Source organism: Staurois parvus, unplaced genomic scaffold (genome assembly GCF_062004578.1).
Source record: "Staurois parvus isolate SC_StPar_1 unplaced genomic scaffold, SC_StPar_1.0 ptg000639l, whole genome shotgun sequence".
Taxonomy (NCBI): domain Eukaryota; kingdom Metazoa; phylum Chordata; class Amphibia; order Anura; family Ranidae; genus Staurois; species Staurois parvus.
Genome location: NW_028318435.1, coordinates 4,611,678 through 4,632,263, shown reverse-complemented (window position 1 = coordinate 4,632,263; position 20,586 = coordinate 4,611,678).

The window sequence follows — 20,586 nt, the reverse complement described above, 5'->3', positions numbered from 1 at the left end:
CACTGTCCTCCTGCAACAATTCCTCTGCTACACACTCCCAGCCCAATTTATGGGTTCCAGCAGCACAGAGAGTGAGACTCTGTGACTTTACACCAGGAGCCCTTGCTCTATGCGGACCCCTGATAATGTCTCCTTTCCCACATGTGCTTCTTCTTCCTTTTTCCTCCCTCCTTCAGCAGCTCCACAGCCAATGATAAGTCCAGCTGCAACAGTGCTGCTATGGGTGGATCCTTCTCAGCTGTAGCAACCACCAATCAGAGCACAGTCCTGCTTTCCCTGTCTGTCACTCACACAGAGAGAAAAGAAAAAAAATGCTTTGCAACTGCTGTTTAAGATTTAAAGCAACCAGCACATCTCTACACTAGACACAAGCTGTGTGCATCTAGAAGTGATCAATTGTGTACTTGGGAGAACTTTGCTCTCTTTACTAGGCCCAGAAGCAAGATCATCTAGTACCCAGGGCAAAGATGTCAAATTGCAACCCCTCCTTCCCACATTTTTATGAGTCTGTGTTTTCAAGCCAAGAAAATATCTAAAACATTTCAAGGCCTCTTTCACAATGGCATTGTTAAAACTGCATTTATATATTGTGACAGAGGGATGCTCTGTCAGTGGGAAAATACAGGAAAAGCAACACAGGGTTCGTATTTAGGGTTAATGCAAAATTCCAGTTTCTGAGCAGAGAAAGAGGTTTTTGGCTTCTCTGGATTCTGTGATTCTGGATCGAACTTTCAATTCTGTGTCCGGGTTTTGCCAGATGCCTGCAACCTGTTTGAGTGCACATGTGTGTGTGATGTCGTTTTACAGTATACACAGGTCAGAGGAAAGCTCAGGGCTGTGGCCAGTTTGGAGACTGCACCCAGTGTAGGAGATGGAAGGTCTCAACCCGGGGTCAGGGCCCCAGCCAGGAGACAGAGGTTCTCAACCAGGGGTCAGAGGTGCCCCAGCCAGAAGCCAAGAGACAGTGGGTCTTATCAAGGGGTCAGAGGTGCCCCAGCCAGGAGACAACAGGTCTTAGTTCCAGGAGTCAGGTTGGCTCCTATCGGGGTGTCAAAAGGACCCCAATCCACAGGCCAGAGGTGGGCCGTGCAGCAGGGCGCTGTGACTAAAGGCTAGAGAGCCAAGTGTTACAGGAAAGTTGGACAAGTCAAAGGGACTGGTGAGAGAAGCAGCAGTGCTGCCAACAAGTGAGCTAGGTAACTTGGTATTTTCATTTGTGCATATTGTGTGAAAGGTACCCCTCCATGAGCAACTGAAGTACATGTGAACTTTCTGTTTATTTGAATAAACGTGGGCTGCCATGCCCTAAAATACAGTTTGGACTGACACAACTCATTGTAAATGCACCTACCGCTTGATTTTTTTTAAAATCCAAACAACTTTTATTGTCAAGATAATAGAGAAAATGGAACAGTACTTACAGAATCCACAATTACATTACTGCAACAGCAGGATTACACATAAATAGAACAATGTGGATACGCAGATCCCATAACTGACAGAATAACAGAAATGGTAAACAAAACAAAGATCACAAGGATCCAAAACTTTTTTGACAATATCTTGCTTTTTCCTTTTTACGTCTTATTCCTTCCCGACCAGATGTAAACAGAAATGGGAGAAAGGAACAAAGCCCAAAACATATCTTCAAACAATAAAAAAAAAGAACCACAACAACAACCTCTGGTTCACCCGAGACGTCTCATCAAAAAGAATGGGAGATGCACATGATCTTTCCTAGGGGGGAAGAGTGGAGTCACACATCTGATATAAAATGTCACACCTGCAGAAGTCGGTCCACTATCAATTGAGGAGGGACGAGCCCAGGTGTATCCAGCCAACCCTGCCATACTTGCTGGAACTTACGATAAGCATTGCGATGCTGGTACGTGAGTTTCTCCCATCGGAGTAAAGAATTAACATAATCTATCCATTGCTTACTAGTCGGAGGAGCCGACGATAACTAGTACCTTGCTATCAACTTCCAAGCCAGATATAAAAGTCTAGATACCATAATATACCGTCCTGGTTGGAACAGTTCTTGGTCCAGTGCCCCCAACAGACAATGCAAGGGATCCTGGGGAATAGTATATTGCGTTACTAGAGAAATAAATTGGATAACCTCACTCCAATATCTATGTAACTTGGGGCAATGCCAGACTTTAGGAGTACCCTCGAATACAGCTGAGATACAAATTTCAGGCCTCGATCCCTCCAGTCGTGAAAAATCTCCAGTTTAGCCAGTTCTACATATTGCGGATTATTCCACAAGGGAGTACAGGAAAGAAAGCCGGTAACAGGAAAGGACGCTTTTACTGTACTCCAGATGCGCCTCAAGAGGTCCACAGTTGGAGCCGTGGATGGAGGGACTGGTAGAGCCATCTGAAGATGAGAAAGAGCCAAAATGATGGGATCAGGAAGGGAAATCAAACTAATAATGGGATCAGTATTAGGTCTGGGCTCAGGAACCGCCAACCCCCCCCCCCCCCCGACTCCTTGCCATATTGCAACGTGGACAATTTTATCCTAGCCACTTGTTTTTTCCAAATAAGACTTCTAAACTGGGTCTCTATGCGGTGAAACCATTTCTTAAGAATCCATATGGGAGAATTATGAAAAATATAAAGAAGTTGCAGGGCCCAGATCATTTTAATTAAATTGACCCTACCTACCACCGGCAGAGGGAGTTTGCACCAACTGTTACACTTCAATTTCTGCTGATGGAGTAGAGGTAAAAGGTTAAGAGAAATATATTTCTTAGGATCAGGAGAGGCTACCACCCCCAAATACTTAAATGTAGACACTACTTGGATGTGTTGTGCACAGACCGGGAGGGGGAGTTCTACAGGATCCACAGGCATCAACACCGATTTATTCCAATTAATTTTAAAGCCGGAAAATCCACCAAAGCATTCAGTAAGGGACATAACAGCATCTAAGGATGTGGAAGTATCGCCCAAATATAACAGTGTGTCATCCGCATAAAGGGATATCTTTTCCGAAAGAACACCCCTTGTAAAAAAGACAATGTCCGGAGATTGTTGCACCAAAATCGCTATAGGTTCTAACGCCAAAAGCGAACAAAAGGGGCAAGAGAGGACAGCCCTGCCTCATTCCCCTCTGCAGCCTGAATGAGTCTGACAAATCCCCGTTAACCCAGATTTAGGGACTAGGGGCCGCATATAGAAGGCACACCCAGCTAATGAATTTGGGACCAAAGCGAATCTAGACAATACTTCCCATAGATCAGGCCATTCCACACCATCAACTGCCTTGGCCGCATCCAAAGACAGAATTGCCTCCCCCTTTTGGCAGGAAGCCAAAAGGTCCCCTTAGGACCAAAATCAGGTTGGGGTATACACAATGTCTCATGGACAAGTACACAACAGGTAAATTTAAGGAAAGCCCAAGAGGGGAGGAGCCCCAACTTAAGCGGGAAAAAAAATCAGATACAAAAATGGAAGGAAATGTGAGAGCAATACCCCGCTGTTCTGCTAAGATGAGTTTAAGGCACTAAAGATCAACCAGGTCTCCAAGGTCAGGTTCCAGAGGAGTTTGCCAGGCGATGTTCCGCTCCATCCAACCACTGCAAGGCTGCATTAGGATCATCAAAATAGTGAGAAGCGTCATTTGCAAGCACGCAAAGTTTAGCTGGATATAGCATGGCATATTGAAGGCCCAATGCCCGAAGACGTTTCCTGACATCCAGGAATTTTGCGCGTTGCTTTTGAACTTCCATGGAAAAATCTGGAAATCAAGGTACTTGAACATTGTCAACTGACAGGTTACTCTTGCTTCTGGCCCTGGAGCGAATGGTATCTCTGTCCTGATAATTGAGGAGTCTAAACAAAAAGGGTCGAGGAGGAGCGCCGACCAGAGGAGCACGTGCTGGGACTCTGTGTGCATGTTCTACTGCAAACATGGGGGAGAATGCATCACTGCCAAAGGTAGAGGCCAGCCAAGCTTCATTAAAGGCTACAGGATTTTTACCCCCAGTGCGCTCTGGGATACGCACTGCACACTCATTGTTGCAGCGTAACCGATTTTCCAAATCATCCAATCTAGAGGCATTAGTAGAAGAGATCGATTGCACATATCGCACATCCCTATGTAATGGTTGCCAATCATCTTCCAGGGTACTCACTCTCACCTCCAAGGCCGCAGTGCGGTCCCGCATTTTCTGCATATCTTGACGCACCAGGGTCAATTTCATTCTCATTCCCTTCAACTCGCCAATAAGAACCGCTACATATGAGGTGCATGTAGTCACTGCAGAGAGAATTTCTCTAAGGGTGGGTTCAGGATGATCTGCAATGGAAACAGCAGGCTGTGTCCCATGAGACTGGGATGGAGCTATACTCACTGTGGGACTGAAGGATGGGATCTCTCGGTCTGCCAGTGCAAGAGGGATCTGTGTACAGCCTGTACAGTCTAAGTTCGGATCAGTAGCAGAGTCTAAAAGTAGTTTCTGGGAAGTTTCCCTGGTGAGCAGCCTGGCAAAGAACTTTTGAGCAGCCTCTCTCTGCTTCTCCTTGGATGCACGAATCGGGTCACTGCCATCTTGCCCAGCCGACTCAGGCAAGGCCCGAGTTTGTTTCCCCCTTTTAGCCATCTCAGATCAGGATAATCGGGGCACCAAGTGACAGCAGGGGGCGTCGGAGCACACCCTGGGGACCCGAGATGCCGTTGTAGCCGGAGAACGAGGTGCCTAACAGGATAGTTAACAGGATGCAGAGCGGAGCTCACTGAGCACACGTCCTACTGCATGCAAAGCTGGCCATGCCCCCCACCGCTTGAGTTTAATCACCCTAATCTCACATATTGGTAGAGGATGCAGGCAAGATGGTGGAATTCCAGATCCTTGAACGCCAGAGCAGTGAATTGGCCACTGTGTATGCTCTGCAGTGTGTGCAGCATTGTGTGTGTCTCAGCCCATAAAGAGACAGTACTTTAGGTGAAACTGTGCAAGCGTGCAGTGGAGTGATTGTGAAAATGAGGTAGTCAAAATGTAAAAAGGAAGCAATGTTTTCTGAAATGAGAGACAGAACTCTGTGGCTGGAGGGGTTGTTACTGCCAGGACAAGCTGCACACATGGCTAAACATATTTCGCCAAAGTAGAAGATGGCTGCTGTTACCTATAGCAACAATGCTGAGATTGAAGTAGCTGACTTCATCCAGCCCATGTTACCTACTGAGGACATTGAGAACTTTCTTGTTAAGTTTGGGAGAGTCACTGCATGGCATTCCTGACCCAAGAACAGCTGGTCGGAGCTGTTGCAAGCTATGCTGGTGATGGAGTTCTAGGTGACTTACAGATTAATAGCCCAAGGCCAGGATGGCTATGACAAGTACAAAGCACAGATTTTGCATGGAAAAGGGATCAAGCAGGAATGGAAAAGTTGGTAAGTCTCAGGTGAAAGAAATTACCACATGGAGAGATGGATTTCCTCCCCCACGTGCCTCTTCCCCTGATTTCTCGGTCAGGATCAATAGCACCACTATCAACCCATCCCTGCATGCCAGGGTGCTAGGGGTAACCCTGGATTGTGAACTATCCTTTCAGGCCCACATCCAATCCCTGTCCAAATCATACCACCTCAACCTCCGCAACATCTCCAGAATACGCCGCTTTTTAACCAATGATACCACAAAGCTCCTAATTCACTCCCTGGTCACCTCTCGCCTCGACTACTGCAACTCCTTCCTCATTGGCTTACCTTTACATAGGCTATCCTCCCTCCAGTCCATCATGAATACTGCTGCTAGGCTCATCCACCTTACCAACCGTTCAGTGTCTGCTACCCCTCTCTGCCAATCCCTCCACTGGCTTCCAGTCGACCAACTAATAAAATTCAAAACACTAACAACAACTTACAAAGTCATCCACAACTCTGCCCCCAGCTACATCACCAACCTGGTCTCAAAATACCAACCAAACAGCTCTCTTTGATCCTCCCAAGACCTTCTGCTCTCTAGTTCCTGTGTCACTACCTCCTATGCTCACCTCCAGGACTTCTCCCGAGCTTCTCCCATCCTATGGAACTCCCTACCCCAATCTGTCCGGCTGTCTCCTAATCTATCCACCTTTAGACGATCCATGAAAACCTCTCTCTTTAAAGAAGCCTATCTTGCGTCTACCTAGTAAACCACCATTTATTTCCTCCATCAGCTCATCCCCCCAACAGCTATTACCTTTTGTATCACTCAACCCCTCCTCCTAGATTGTAAGCTCTAACAAGCAGGGCCCTCTGTTTCCTCTTGTACCAAATTGTATTGTAACTGTAATGTCTACCTTCATTTTGTTTTGCGCTGTGCAAACTGTTGGCGCTATATAAATCCTGTATAATAATTATAATAATAATTTGACAGGGAATGGTGGTAAGTGCGGTGTTTGCAGTGCTGTGAATGAGAACATGCTGTTGTTGAGTGTCCCAGGTCTCAGGATGCTGCACTGGGTAATCTGGAGGAGCAGAAGTCTAGAATTATATACCCTGATGTTTGTGCAAAAGTGTCTGTTGCAGGGGCGGACTGACAACTCATGGGGCCCCCGGGCAATAGGGGATCATGGGGCCCCTGTGTCCTTGCCCAAACTCAAAAACGTCTATGAAAAAGGTACCAGGGGCATCTCATGGGGCCCCCTACTGACCTCGGGCCCTCGGGCAGTGCCCGAGTTTCTAAATGGTCAGTCCGCCCCTGGTCTGTTGTTACCCCTGCAATCGTGGAGACATTTTTGTTTGCCCTGCAGTGGGTGTTGGAGAGTCCAAGAAGGCTGCAATCTTGCCCCATGTACATGTGGGGGCCTTAGCTTGTGAGAGTGCAGCAAAGAACAGACAACGCCCTCAACAGAAGCATTCAACACCTGCAAATGAAATGGTAAAACTGTTGCTGTTACAAATGTGAGAGGGAATGGTTATGGGACTAATCCTTGTGAAGTGGGAGTAAGTCCAGTAAGAAAATCTGCTTCTAGTGAAGAAAGAGACTTTCTGCAATATAGTATCCTGTGTAGTAGCAAAGCACAGTGTAAAGCGGAACCTGTAGCAAGACTGAGGACTGGTAAGGACTTGTCTCCATGTATTGCCCCTTGTAGCAGAGAGGCAAGGGTTAAAGTTAAATATGATGATGTGGTGCTTACTAATAAGTCTGAAAATGCTGAAATGTGTTCTGTGCATAAGACAGAACTGATTCAGCAGAGTGCTGAGATAGGTGTGTCAGGGGTAACCACTGAGGTATGTATGTAGTTACCCTTAGCAACCATGATAGGTGCCACAGAGGTGTCCCTGGAGACCTCTCAGGAGCTCATGGTGTCTGAGCTTGAGGTTTCCCATGACAACTGTGTAGCTTCCCTGCAGGGCAAGTGTATTTCACATGAGGTGAAAAGTGTATTAAATGTCCCACAGGTTCAAGCTGGTAATGAGCTAACACATTCTGTTAGAGTCAGAAATGATGATAATGAGGAATGTATTTCTGACAATGCTGATGATGAAGGTTTTCCCAAGACAACCACAGGTGAGACTGTAAAGTTGTCCCTGGAAATCGCACAAGGACCCCCTGAGTTGGAGTCGGTGGTTGTCCAGGACAGCTCTGACACTGCTTTGAGGGAATCAGCTCAAATGGTGGAGCATGTATTATCACAGTCTGATGTGGTTAAAAGTGACTTGTGCTGATGTGGTTAAAAGTGACTTGTGCTGATGTGGTTAAAAGGATGTCTGCTGCAAAGCCACTCTGTCTGCCTGTGTCTCCTTGGGCAGATGGAGCAGTGCTGCAGAGCACTAGCGACTGGAGAACAGAGTGGATAGACCGGGATGGTCTGACCAAAAAGTTAGCAGCATTATTAAAGGAAGCCTTTATGTACAGTGGGGAAAATAATTATTTGACCCCTTGCAGATTTTGTAAGTTTGCCAACGTACAAAGAAATGGTCTATAATTTTTATCATAGCTGTATTTTAAATGATAGAGACAGAATATCAACTAAAAACCCAGAAAAAAACACATGATACAAATGTTATAAATTGAATTGCAGTTCAGTGAGTAAAATAAGTATTTGATCCCCTACCAATCAACAATAATTCTGGCTCCACAGACTGGATATGTGCTGATATGGTACACAGATTAGTCCTGTCAATTTAAGAAGGTGCTCCTAATGACAACTCATTATGTGTATAAAAGACACTTGTCCACAGAATCTCTTTCTTCCATTCAAACCTCACCATCATGGGCAAGACCAAACAGCTGTCAAAGAATGTCAGGGACAAGATTGTAGATCTGCACAAGGCTGGAATGGCTACAAGATCATCATCAAGAAGCTTGGTGAGAAGGAGACAACTGTTGGAGCGATTATTTGCAAATGAAAGAAATACAAAATAACTAACAATTGCCTTCAGTCAGAAGCTCCATGCAAGATTTTGCCTCATGGGGTAAGGATGAACATGAGAAAAGTGAGGGATCAGCCCAAAACTACACAGGAGGAGCTTGTGAATGATCTCAAGGCAGTTGGAACCACAGTCACCAAACAAACCATTGGTAACACAATATACCACCATGGATTGAAATCCTGCAGCGTCCACAAGGTCCCCCACCTCAAGAAGCTACAGGCCTGTCTGAAATTTGCCAATGAACATATAAATAATTCAGAAGAGGATTGGGAGAAAGTGCTGTGGTCAGATGAGACCAAAATTGAGCTCTTTGGCATTAACTCGACTCGCCATATTTGGAGGAAGAAAAATGCTGCATTTCTCAGTGCATATACAATATACAGTTGTGCTCAAAAGTTTACATACCCTGGCAGAAATTGTGAAATTTGTGACACTAATTGCAATTTAAAAAGCCACAGATGTGGGACATTAACCTCTAATTGGCATTTTAACCCGTGTGTGTCACCTTGTGTGTCTGTACCAAGGCCAAACATTCCAGGGTATGTAAACTTTTGATCATGGCCATTTGGGTGATTTCTGTCATCTTTATGATTTAAAAATGAGCCAAACAACTATTTGATAATAATTGGCTTCATATGATCATCATCCTTCAATAAAAAAGCATTTTTTGGCATGATCAGTCATATTTTCAATATCAATGCCAAAATTTCACAATTTCTGCCGGGTATGTAAACTTTTGAACACAACTGTATGCATTTAGGTACAGTTGCTTTAGCTGTATTTAGAGAAGGGCTTCTTTCACATGGGCAGCGAGCCCATACAGTGTGAATGAGCCACCTAGAACTGTGTGCTGGTAAGCCTGGGGTTGCAATTGTTGTACGGACCAGAAGGAAGTGTCCCCTGTGTTGGCCTAAAATATGAATGCTTCACACCATCAAGGGCAGCTCCGAACATTAAAGTAACACAGGAGGCGGCCAACCTTGTATATACTTTATATTATACTGTATATACTTTCTTCTATTAAATATCTTATTTTTCTTCAACCTTTGTACTGTATGCGTTTTTCTACTGTATGTACACTGCTCAAAAAAATTAAAGGAACACTTTTTAATCAGAGTATAGCATCATCAATTAAACTCTTGGGATATTGATCTGGTCAGTTAAAGCAGAGTTCCACCCAAAAGGGGAATTTCCCCATTAAAGATTGGTACCTTTGGGGAGTGGGCAGGGGGGGACGGGTACCTGAATTTGACAGGTACCCGCTCCCACTTCCACTGTGAACACTTACGCGATCGGAAACAAAGTTGTCTTTCTACCCTCCCTCCCCGAAGTCTTGTTGGACATGTGACAGGTCCCAGAAGATGACGGGGCCATTCAGGAAGCGCAGCGCTACTCACGCATGCGCAGTGGGCACCTGGCTGTGAAGCTGCAAAATGTCACAGTCGGGTGCCCACACTGAAGATGCCGGCACCTGGAATACAGGCCGGCCGGTGAAACAGGCTGCGGCGGGGGCAACGCGGGATCGTGGGACAGGCGAGTGGCTGTTTTTTTTAAAAGTCAGCAGCTACAGTTTTTGTAGCTGCTGACTTTTAATTTTTTTAGAGTGAGTGGAACTCTGCTTTAAGTAGCAGAGGGGGTTTTTAATCAGCTTCAGCTGCTTTGGTGTTAATGAAATTAATAAAAGATACACTAGATGGGCAACAATGAGACAATCCCCTAAACAGGAATGGTTTTATAGGTGGATGCTGTCACGGATCCACGATCGCCGCCACCAACAGGCGACAATCGCACGACCGCAACTAACAGTAATACGTCACGCCCACAGCGTCAGACCCCAGACCTTCTCACCAAACTCGTGACCGAAGGACCGGCCGATCTAAAACCACGGTGTGATGCGCGTAACAAGGCCACACTCAGCCGCACCCAGCACAGCGATTGCCCAGCTAATGGACTACAATCGGTGCCTGCAGCCTAAATGCGCTTGTTACTGGGTCGGGTTAATTACGCAACTAACCTTCTACCGCCACCACCACTTTTGTCGGAGACTGGGAAACTCCCATTATCAAATATACACTATAATGATTGAAATATTGATCTATATAGCACGGCCTGCGGACCTGCTATACAGAGATATAACAAACAGTAGCATCTCTTCAAAGGCAGGGATTCGTGAATTGCAAGTAAGCGCTTAGAAACAGTTTAACACTTTCAGAAAGAAAGATTTATTACTAACAGGGTCAAAACAGGTGCAAGACAATATTTACAAAGAGATGTCACAAAAATATATATATATGTATATAAAGACACAGCAAGGAGATAATTAGGAAGAAGATTACAGGGTTAAGTTACTTGCCCATATGCCTGGGTTTGCAGATCCAAGTTATAGCGCAGGGTGAGTTCTTGAACTCCTTTTGTTACGATGTTGCTGGGAGATCTCTGTGTGTGTCAAGCTCTAACTCACTTGTCTCTCTTAAAAGTCCCTCTCAAAGGGGAGGGGGGCTCTTACTACACGTTTTGGGAGTGGTCAGTGGGAAACTGAATTAACTATAGCTTCATAATACATGACATGAAACATACGGTTGACGTGAGGAATGTGCAATTACTCTGGTCAGTTTGATAATGTGTGGGCTTACGCCGTTTTGGGTCAATGCTTCCTAGCCCTCTGAGAAATGCGGCCTTATGAGACGTAGGTGAGAAAGGTGACAGTTCCCCCAGACTGCTGGTGCCAACTCAAGATGTATTAACCTCGTTGACCCGCACCATCTGTCAGGAGATAACGTTTGCCTCGCAGGACTGGAAAGGGGGGATGTGAGGAATGAGCGAGGAATACCTCAAATAACGGAACGGAACAAGAAAAAAAAAAGGTTGAAGGAGAACTCCGCTCCGACTCTGATGAGCAGGTTTGCTACAGATGCCACTGACATTTTTTCCCCTACTCATCTTCTCTGACTGTTTTTCACTAGTTTTGCATTTGGCTAGGGTCAGTGTCACTACTTGTAGCATGAGGCGATACCTGGTTCCTACAGAGATTGCACAAGCAGTCCAACTCCTCCAGGATGGCACATCAATACGTGCCATTGCCAGAAGGCTTGCTGTGTCTCCCAGCACAGTCTCAAGAGCATGGAGGAGATTCCAAGAGGCAAGCAGTTACTCTAGGAGAGCTGGACAGGGCCGTAGAAGGTCCTTAACCCATCAGCAGGACCGGTATCTGCTCCTTTGTGCAAGGTGAAACAGGTTGAACACTGGGCCCTGAGCTCACTGCCTAGCACCATAAAGCTCGATTGACATTTGCCATTGAACACCAGAATTGGCAGGTCCGCCACTGGGGCCCTGTGCTAACAGGTTCACCCTGAGCACATGTGACAGATGTGAAAGGGTCAGGAGAAGTCGTGGAGAACATTATGCTGCCTGTAACATTGTTCAGCATGACCGTTTTGGTGTTGGGTCAGTGATGGTCTAGGGAGGCATATCCATGGAGAGAAGCACAGACCTCTACAGGCTATACAATGGCACCCTGACTGCCATTAGGTATCGGGATGAAATCCTTGGACCCATTGTCAGTCCCTACATTAGTGCAGTGGGTCCTGGGTTCCTTCTGGTGCACGGCAATGCCCGGCCTCATGTGGTGAGAGTATGCAGGCAGTTCCTGGAGGATGAAAGAATTGATACCATTGAGTGGCCCCCATGCTCACCTGACCTAAATCCAATAGAACACTCCTGGGATATCTCGATCCGACACCTCCAGTTTGCACCTCAGACTGTCCCGGAGCTCAGTGATGCCCATGTCCAGATCTAGGAGGAAATACCCCAAGACATCATCCATTGTCTCATTAGGAGGATGCCCCGACGTTGTCAGGCATGCTTACAAGCAAGTGGGGACCATACAAACTACTGAGTACCATTTTGAGTTGCTGCAATGAAATTTCAGCAAAATAGACTAGCCTGCTGCATCATTTTTTCACTTTGAGTGTCTTTGAATTCAGTCCTCTGTAGGTTCATCATTTTCATCAAATGATGTGACACCCTTACGTTCCTAACACATTACCCAGTCCATATCAGTATAGGTATCCAGCATGATATTTTTCCCCATTGTGTTTTCAAAGTGTTCCTTTAATTTTTTTGAGCAGTGTATTTTTTGAGTGTGAACTTATTTTGAGTTGTGTGTATATATTAGGGAAAATTGTATTCCATACTTACCATAATATTCCTTTCCTGGATCCTCCGCTTGTCAGCCTACCATGGGTCAGCTCCGCCCTCTCTGACCCCTCCAAGACAATCTCTTTCCTAGCCTATAATAGCGGCTGTCTCCCTCACTCAGCATTCAACATATCGCTCCTCACGCCAGAGCCTGGGTGGGAATCCCCGGCTGATATGGGTGGTATCCAGGAAATGAAAATTACAGTAACTATGGAATACAGTTTTCCCTATTCCTGGACCTCCCCATGTCAGCCTACCACGGGATGTACCAAGCAATGCTAAAAAGGAACAAAAGGGAGGGGAAAAAACAAGACACAAACAAACTGAATGCTGTACATAAACCTCTATTACTGACAGCCGCTGCAATGACTGTAGATCCAAAAAATACTGTACCGATGGAAAAACGTGGGAATATTATAAATATCAATATTGAGCATATCATATTCTTGTTTAGTCAGAAGATTCGCTTCATAAGCCCTAGCTATTTTTCTATTTAAAATATTCACTATTTTAGGAAATGGGTTTTCATACAATCAATTATATGTATTTTGATCGTTTAATTGCCTCTTTATTTTTCATAATCTTCGCTTTCCATGAGAACCACATTTCCACCTTTATCATTTCTTTTAATCACTCATTTAGCTTTCCATAATTCATCCAGGGCTTTCCTTTCCTCTTTAGTTAAAATTAGTTCTTTTTAGACCAATTGATCTTACGTAAGTCATTATGAACTAAGTCCAGAAAAAGGCTAAGCCATTTGTTCTCATTAACATTGGGCATTCTTTTTGAGGGTACTTTTAATCTAGTGTGTCTTTTCCACTTGTTACAAATTGTTCTTTCTTTTACTTCTTCCTCTATTATCCCTTTATCTAAAAAACTTAATATATCCTTAATTGCTTGTTTTTTAGCCTCAGAATTTAATCCAAATTGATTAAATTCATTTTCAGAATAGAATGGAATCCTTAATAGTATTTTCCTCAAAAATAAATTTAGATCTTTATATACTAATTCCTATAAGAGACAGCCACTCTTATAGGCTAGGAAAGAGGTTGTCCTGGAGGGGTCAGAGAGGGCAGAGATGACCCGTGGTAGGCTGACATGGGGAGGTCCAAGAAAGTTACTTCCAGATTTCACCAATTTATGTTTGCTATTTTTACAGGAAGGCTAGATTAACTACTTGCCATCCTGAGGATTTACCCCCCTTCCTGACCAGGCCTCTTTTTGCTACTTGGCGCTGCACTAATTCAACTGATAAATGCGCGGTCATGCAATTCTGCACCCAAACAAAATTTACCTCCTTTTTTTCACACAAATAGAGCTTTCTTTCGGTGGTATTTGATCATCTGTGCGCTTTTTATTTTTCATGCTATAAACAAAAAAAGACCCAAAATTTTGAAGAAAAACAATATTTTTTACTTTCAGCTATAAAAAAAATCCCAATAAGTGTATATTGATTGCTTTGTGTGAAAGTTATAGCGTCTACAAACTATGGTATAGATACTGCAATTTACGCCATTTTTTTGCTATACAGCGCTGCGCTAGTTTAACGGACAATTGCGCAGTCATGCAATACGGCACATAAATTAAAATTATGTCCTTTTTTTCACACAAATAGAGCTTTCTTTTAGTGGTATTTGATCACCTGTGCACTTTTTATTTTTGGCGCTATAACCAGAAAAGGTTTTGAAGAAAAAAAAAAACTTTTTGAAAAAAACAATATTTTCTCATTTCGGTCATAAAAAATATCCAAAAAAACCTAAAATTTCATCATAAATTTAGGCCAAAATGTATTCTGCTACATGTTTTTGGTTAAAAAAAATCCCAGTAAGTGTATATTGATTGCTTTGTGTGAAAGTTATAGTGTCTACAAACTATGGTATAGATAATGGAATTTACACAGCTTTTACTTTCTGACTGCCCATCACATTTCTTGAGGTGCTAAAATACCAGGATAGTACAAACACCCTCAAATTACCCCTTTTCGGAAAGTAGACACCCTAAGCTATCTGTTGATAGGCATATTGAGTCCATGGAAGATTTATTTTTTTTCCACAAGTTTCTGGAAAATGACAAAAACATTTTTTTTGTTTTACATGAAGTTGTCATTTAAATGATTTATTTCTCGCGCAAGCCATGGGTATATGTGGAATTACACCCCAAAATACATTCTGCTACTTCTACCGAGTATGGGGATACCACGTGTGTGAGACTTTTATGGGAGCCTAGCCACATACAGGAGCCTGAAATCCAATTACCACTTTGAAAGCCTGAAGGTGCGTAACTTCCTCATTACACTTCCTCACTACCTATCACAGTTTTGAAGGCCCTGACATGCCAGGATAGCACCAAACCCCCCCAAATTACCCCTTTCTGGAAAGTAGACACCCCAAAAAATTTAAAAAGAGGCATGGTGAGTATTTTGCAGATCTCATTTTTTCTCACAAGATTTTGAAATATAAAAAAAGAATAGAAAAAATATGTTTTTGTTTTTTTTCTTCATTTTCCAAAAACTTGTGTCAACAAATGAGATCTGCAAAATACTTACCGTGCTTTTTATCAAATTCCTTGGGGTGTCTACTTTCCAAACAGGGGTCATTTGGGGGGGTTAGGTGCTATCCTGGCATTTCAGGGCCTCCGAAACTGTGATAGGTAGTCTGGAAGTGTAATGAGGAAATAAAGCCATTTAAAGCCAGAAGGTGCTTATTGGATTTTGGGGTCCTGTACTTGGCTAGACTGCCAAAACGTCTCTCACATGTGGTACCCCCATACTCAGGAGAAGTAGCATAATGTATTTTGGGGAGTAATTCCACATATACCCAATTGCATGTGTGAGCAGTAAATCATTTAAGTGACAATTTTGTGTAAAAAAAAAAAACTTTTTTTTTTGTCATTTTCCAAAAACTTGTGGTAAAAAAATAAATTCTTCTATTGATTCAACATGCCTCTCAGCAAATAGTTTGGGGTGTCTACTTTCCAAAAAGGGGTAGATTTGGGGGGTGGGGGCATTTTATGCCCAGCATTAGAAGTTTATGCCACACATCACTCTTCTAACCACCTGAAGACCAAGCCTTTTCTGACACTTTTTCTTCACATGAAAAAAATCAGTATTTTTTGCTAGGAAATTAGTTTGAACCCCCAAAAATTATATATTTTTTTAAAGCAGACACCCTAGTGAATAAAATGGTGGGTACTACAATTTTTTATGGCACATAGTACTCGCGCAGCGATTTTTCAAAAGCAATTTAAAAAAAAAAAATACACTTTTTTTACTTTTAATGCACAAAAACAGATTATATTGGCCAATTATTTGGTAAAGTATAAAAGATAATGGTATGCCGAGTAAATAGATACCAAACATGACATGCTTTAAAACTGTGCATGCCCCGTGCAATGGCGACAAACTGCAAACATTTTTAATATCCATAGGCAACATTTTAAAAGCTACCATTTTATATTTACAGAGGAGGTCTAGTGTTAGAATTACTGCCCTTGATCTGATGTTCACGGCAATACCTCACATGTATGGTGCAACCGCTGTTTACATACCGTCACAGGGTCAAGGCTTGTGCACACAGGTGTGCGCGCATGGGAGGGGCGATTTTTTTTTTTCTTAGTTATTTTGATTTTTTTTAAATTATTTTTACATTGTACCTTTCATTTTTTTTTATCACTTTTAATGCTATAACAGGGAATGCAAATATCCCCTATAACTTCAATGGGCATTGTCATATATTCTTTTTTGAGAAATCTGGGGTCTATCAGACTCTGGATATCTCCTCTGCCCTTACATTATCTAATCAAACCAAAATCGGTGTGATCAGATGCTTTCCCAATTTACAAATGGCGCTGTTTATATCCTGCGAACCTGAAGTGATGAAATGCCTGTAGCTTGCGAATTCTTAGACTATAGAGATGATTGGCACCACTCTGGTATCCAATCAGCTCTATGGTCAGCTGGCAGAAACACCGACTGCATTCTCAGGTTCCCCCGATGGCACGAGACTGCCCGAGAAGGCAGTGGAAGGCAGCGACGGAGGGGGGCATCATCTCCCCCTGCTTGTAAAAGCAATCCTGCAGCTAATTAGCCACTAGGATTGCTTTTACATGAAAGCCGATCGCCGGCTGAAAAAAATGATACCAGGATGATGGCTGGAGCTGTAGGCATCATCCTGGTATAACCATTCAAAGTCCAGTAATGTACCATTATGTCTCTGGTCCTTGTTGGGTATATATACTATGTTCTTTTTTTTATATGCAGCCTGTGGACTGAATGAAAAAATGAGAAGAAATCTCTGCCAGAAAAAGTGTGTGGTATGCCCACCATTAGAATATACCACCCTGCATCCACCCACTTCTAATGGTGGGCACACATTAGGTCACACTTTGCCACAAGCGCCAGTTCCAAGATTGAACAAATGTCTAAATAGTGGCACGCTTGAATAAAAATTGTCCAAGTGGTACCCCATATGGAAAAAGGATGACACCAAGTCCCAAACTATCTTGCCACTGCTCCCCATGTAGTCTGGGCATCCGGGGGGCTCCTCGTGAATATCTTTTCGCTCGTAAATCCGAAACTTATAAGTATAGCCTGTTGCCCTCTCACAGGTCTTCTACATCTTGACCCCATATCTGGCACACTTGCTGGGGAGAAATTGTTTGAATGCAAGGCGGACAGAAAAATTAATGAGGGACTTGTCAACGCAGATGTTTTGCTGGGGAGAATAGACATCTGCAAATTTTTGGTTAAGGTGATTTGTGAGGGGATGAATTTTGTGGAGCTGGTTAAATTCAGGGTTACCCGGAGGATGACAGAGTGTATTGTCATTGAAATGCATAAAACACATTATACTCTCATATCTATGCCTGTCCATGGCAGCAGAGAACACGGGATATGATGAATTGGGTCTGCAGACCAATACAACCACAATTCATTTCTTTTAGTAATGCCCATGTTGAGGGTTAGGCCCAAAAAAAATGTAAATTCAAAAACCGAAATGAGTTTCCATGTGACTGGTCTGGCAAGGTTTGAATTTGGGTTGGCGGCCATAAATTGTTGTGCATATAAATTGCTTTGATCCACAATCAACGCATACAGATATTCCGTGAAAAACAGCTCCAAAAATCAAGGAGGTATGTGAAAGACCAAGATGTACTAGACCGCTGGTACTCGCCAGTTCACCAAAAGGTAGAGCGGCACTAGTACTGGCACTCTGCTGCATATGAGAGTCATCAAAATTTACCGGCAAGTGCTAACAGAGATCAGGCCTGATTCTGCGAATACTGCGGTTTTGTGTGCAATGTATCAAGTGACAGTGACCTACTGACACTGCACTTGCTGGGGGAGAAGGGGGGCTAAGCGTAGGGGCTAAACGCAGGTGCTGGCAGGTGCCGGGGCTGATCCCGCTAACGCTGCGTTTTTGGGGGACGTTATACTAATGTGAACGCTGGTACAGTGCTGATCTGATCAAAGATATTGATCCGTTCAGACACTACTGTATAGTAGCAATGGAGGTTTATTGTGCATGAGCGTGCTCCTGGCATTCAAGGGGTTAAATGTGATGACTGGTGTACTGACGGGCAATCTGAAGCTATTTGGGAGGGGCGTGAAAACCATGGAAGCGCAAATCACGTATATATATATATATATATATATATATATATATATATGTGTGTGTGATTTTGCACACCCATGCCGCCCTGTAGTAGTATTTCTGCTATAGGGCGGTCAAGAAGCAGTTACAGAAGCGGTTTGTGTTACGTCGCTGCGTTACTTTAGCTGAGAATTGTGCGGTCATGCAACACTGCACCCAAATTAAATTTACATCCCTTTTTTCCCACAAATTGAGCTTTCTTTCGGTGGTATTTGATCGCCTGTGCATTTTTTTATTTTTTGCGCTATAAAAAAAAAAAGGCTGACAACTTTGAAAAAAAAACCAACAATATTTTGGACTTTTTGCTATAAAACATGTCCAGTAAAAAAATGTAAAAATCAAATTTCGTCATAAATTTCTGCCAAAATGTATTCTGCGACATGTCTTTGCTAAACAAAATCCCAATACGTGTAAATTAATTGGTTTATGTGAAAGTTATACCGTCTACAAATGGCGGGAAAGATACTGGGATTTTTTTCATTATACTAATAATGGCGTCGATCAGCGACTTATGGCGGTGATCAGTGATTTATGACAGTGATCAGTGACTTATGGCGGGACTGCAGCAGACATTTTGACACTGGGGGGGAACTGACTTGGGGTCACTGACATCCCCAGTGACACTAATACAGTGATCAGTGCAAATGGCACTGGGGAGGAAGGGGTTAACAATTTTTAGGTAATGAAAGGGTTAATTGTGTGAGGGGAGTGTTTTACTAGGGGGCAGGGGTGTGTACTTCACAGGAACAGGCTGATCTGGAGAGATAAACTCTTCTCTCAGGTTCAGCTTGCTCTGAACTGACAGAGAGCAGACTTGCAGTGTAAACACTGCAGCGTGCTCTCTGTCAGTGATTGCTTGTAATCGCTGGGATCTGGCAGGCAATGACCGGCCGGGACCCGGTGATGGACACGATCGGCAGGATGGGTAGGGCGGGCACGCGCCTCGCGTGCACCCCCTACCTGTTTTGCAGAGTGACGTTAAAAAACAGCGCTCTGCGCAGAGGTGCCGCCCTGCCGCAGTAAAGACGGCAACCAGTTAGGGGTCGGTTTACTTCAACATGAGGTTAGGAAAGGCCCATTCCATGTGTATTTCCTGCATAGCGCTCAAAACACACTGCCCTGTGTGACATGCTGCAGGTGCCAATGCATTGTTAATGATACCCCAAACTTGAACTGTTTCCAGGCACCAGATTGCATGGTACCACAGTTTTGGAATGGCACAATTTTCAAAAGTGCTGCATGCAAATGAATGGGTTGCCCAGTTGTACAGAAACATGGACTGCATTCCTGTGAGATTCTGGTGTAAACCAGCCATAGGGGAGCTCAGTGAAGAAGCGTTTCAGTAGGTGGGCAAAGTAACAGATTCCTTTTACCTTATAGGCCATATGCACAGGTGTTTTGTACATCTCGGTGCAGGCAGTCTCATTTATGTCTGGTGGGATGCACTGGCTGCACAGACACATCTGCTGCTCTCAGTTTGACAGCTATGTGTGCAAGGGTGAATGCCCTTGAATGCGCACTGTCTGCAGGTAAACAAATGTAAAGACTTCAATTAGAGGCTCTGCATTGCCAAGCTGGCTAAAGTGAAGACCTCTGAATTGGTTGTGCATACTGGGCACACAAATAGCTGTGTGTAGCAGCCATTTTGTTCACATTACAAGTCTTCTATCCCAGAACACATAGCACAGTGACCATACCTCCACCCACCTCCTTTCTTCAGCACAAAAGGCTCTATCACACGGTTGTTCCGTATGTCTGTTTTTTCATCTGTCCGTTTATGGATGAAAAACAGACACCCATGTATATCTATGGATTAGATGTAAACAGATGAGCATCAGTTTACATCTGTTAATGTCTGCATCCGATAACATCTGTTTTTTGAATGGAAGAAAACCGTATTTTTCTTCCATTAAAAAAAACAAAAAAAAACAAAGACATAATAGACGAAAAATGGATGTAAACGGACAAAAAAAAAAACAGATGTCAATGGACATACAATCTGTTTTTGCATTGGTAAAGGATGTAAAAAAAAAAAAAAAAAGGATGTAAACTGATGAAAAACGGAAGTGAACTGATGTTTTTTCTTGGAAAAAAGGTGACTGAACTGATGAAAAAAACGGAACACCTATGTGAAAGGACCCTAACAGATATCCAGACGTAAATAGCTCAGCTGAAGGGAATGGCCAATATACCTCCCTGATAGTGATCAGCCAACACTTTAAAACTTCAGTATGTCTCATAACTCATGAAATACAAGCAGCATGGCTATAGTAAGGACATATTTAGCCCCCTTAATTAATGTGTAGTGTTTTGAGCCCAAGCACCACCCAAGGGAAATGCCAGGACATTATCACAGCTCTCATTTA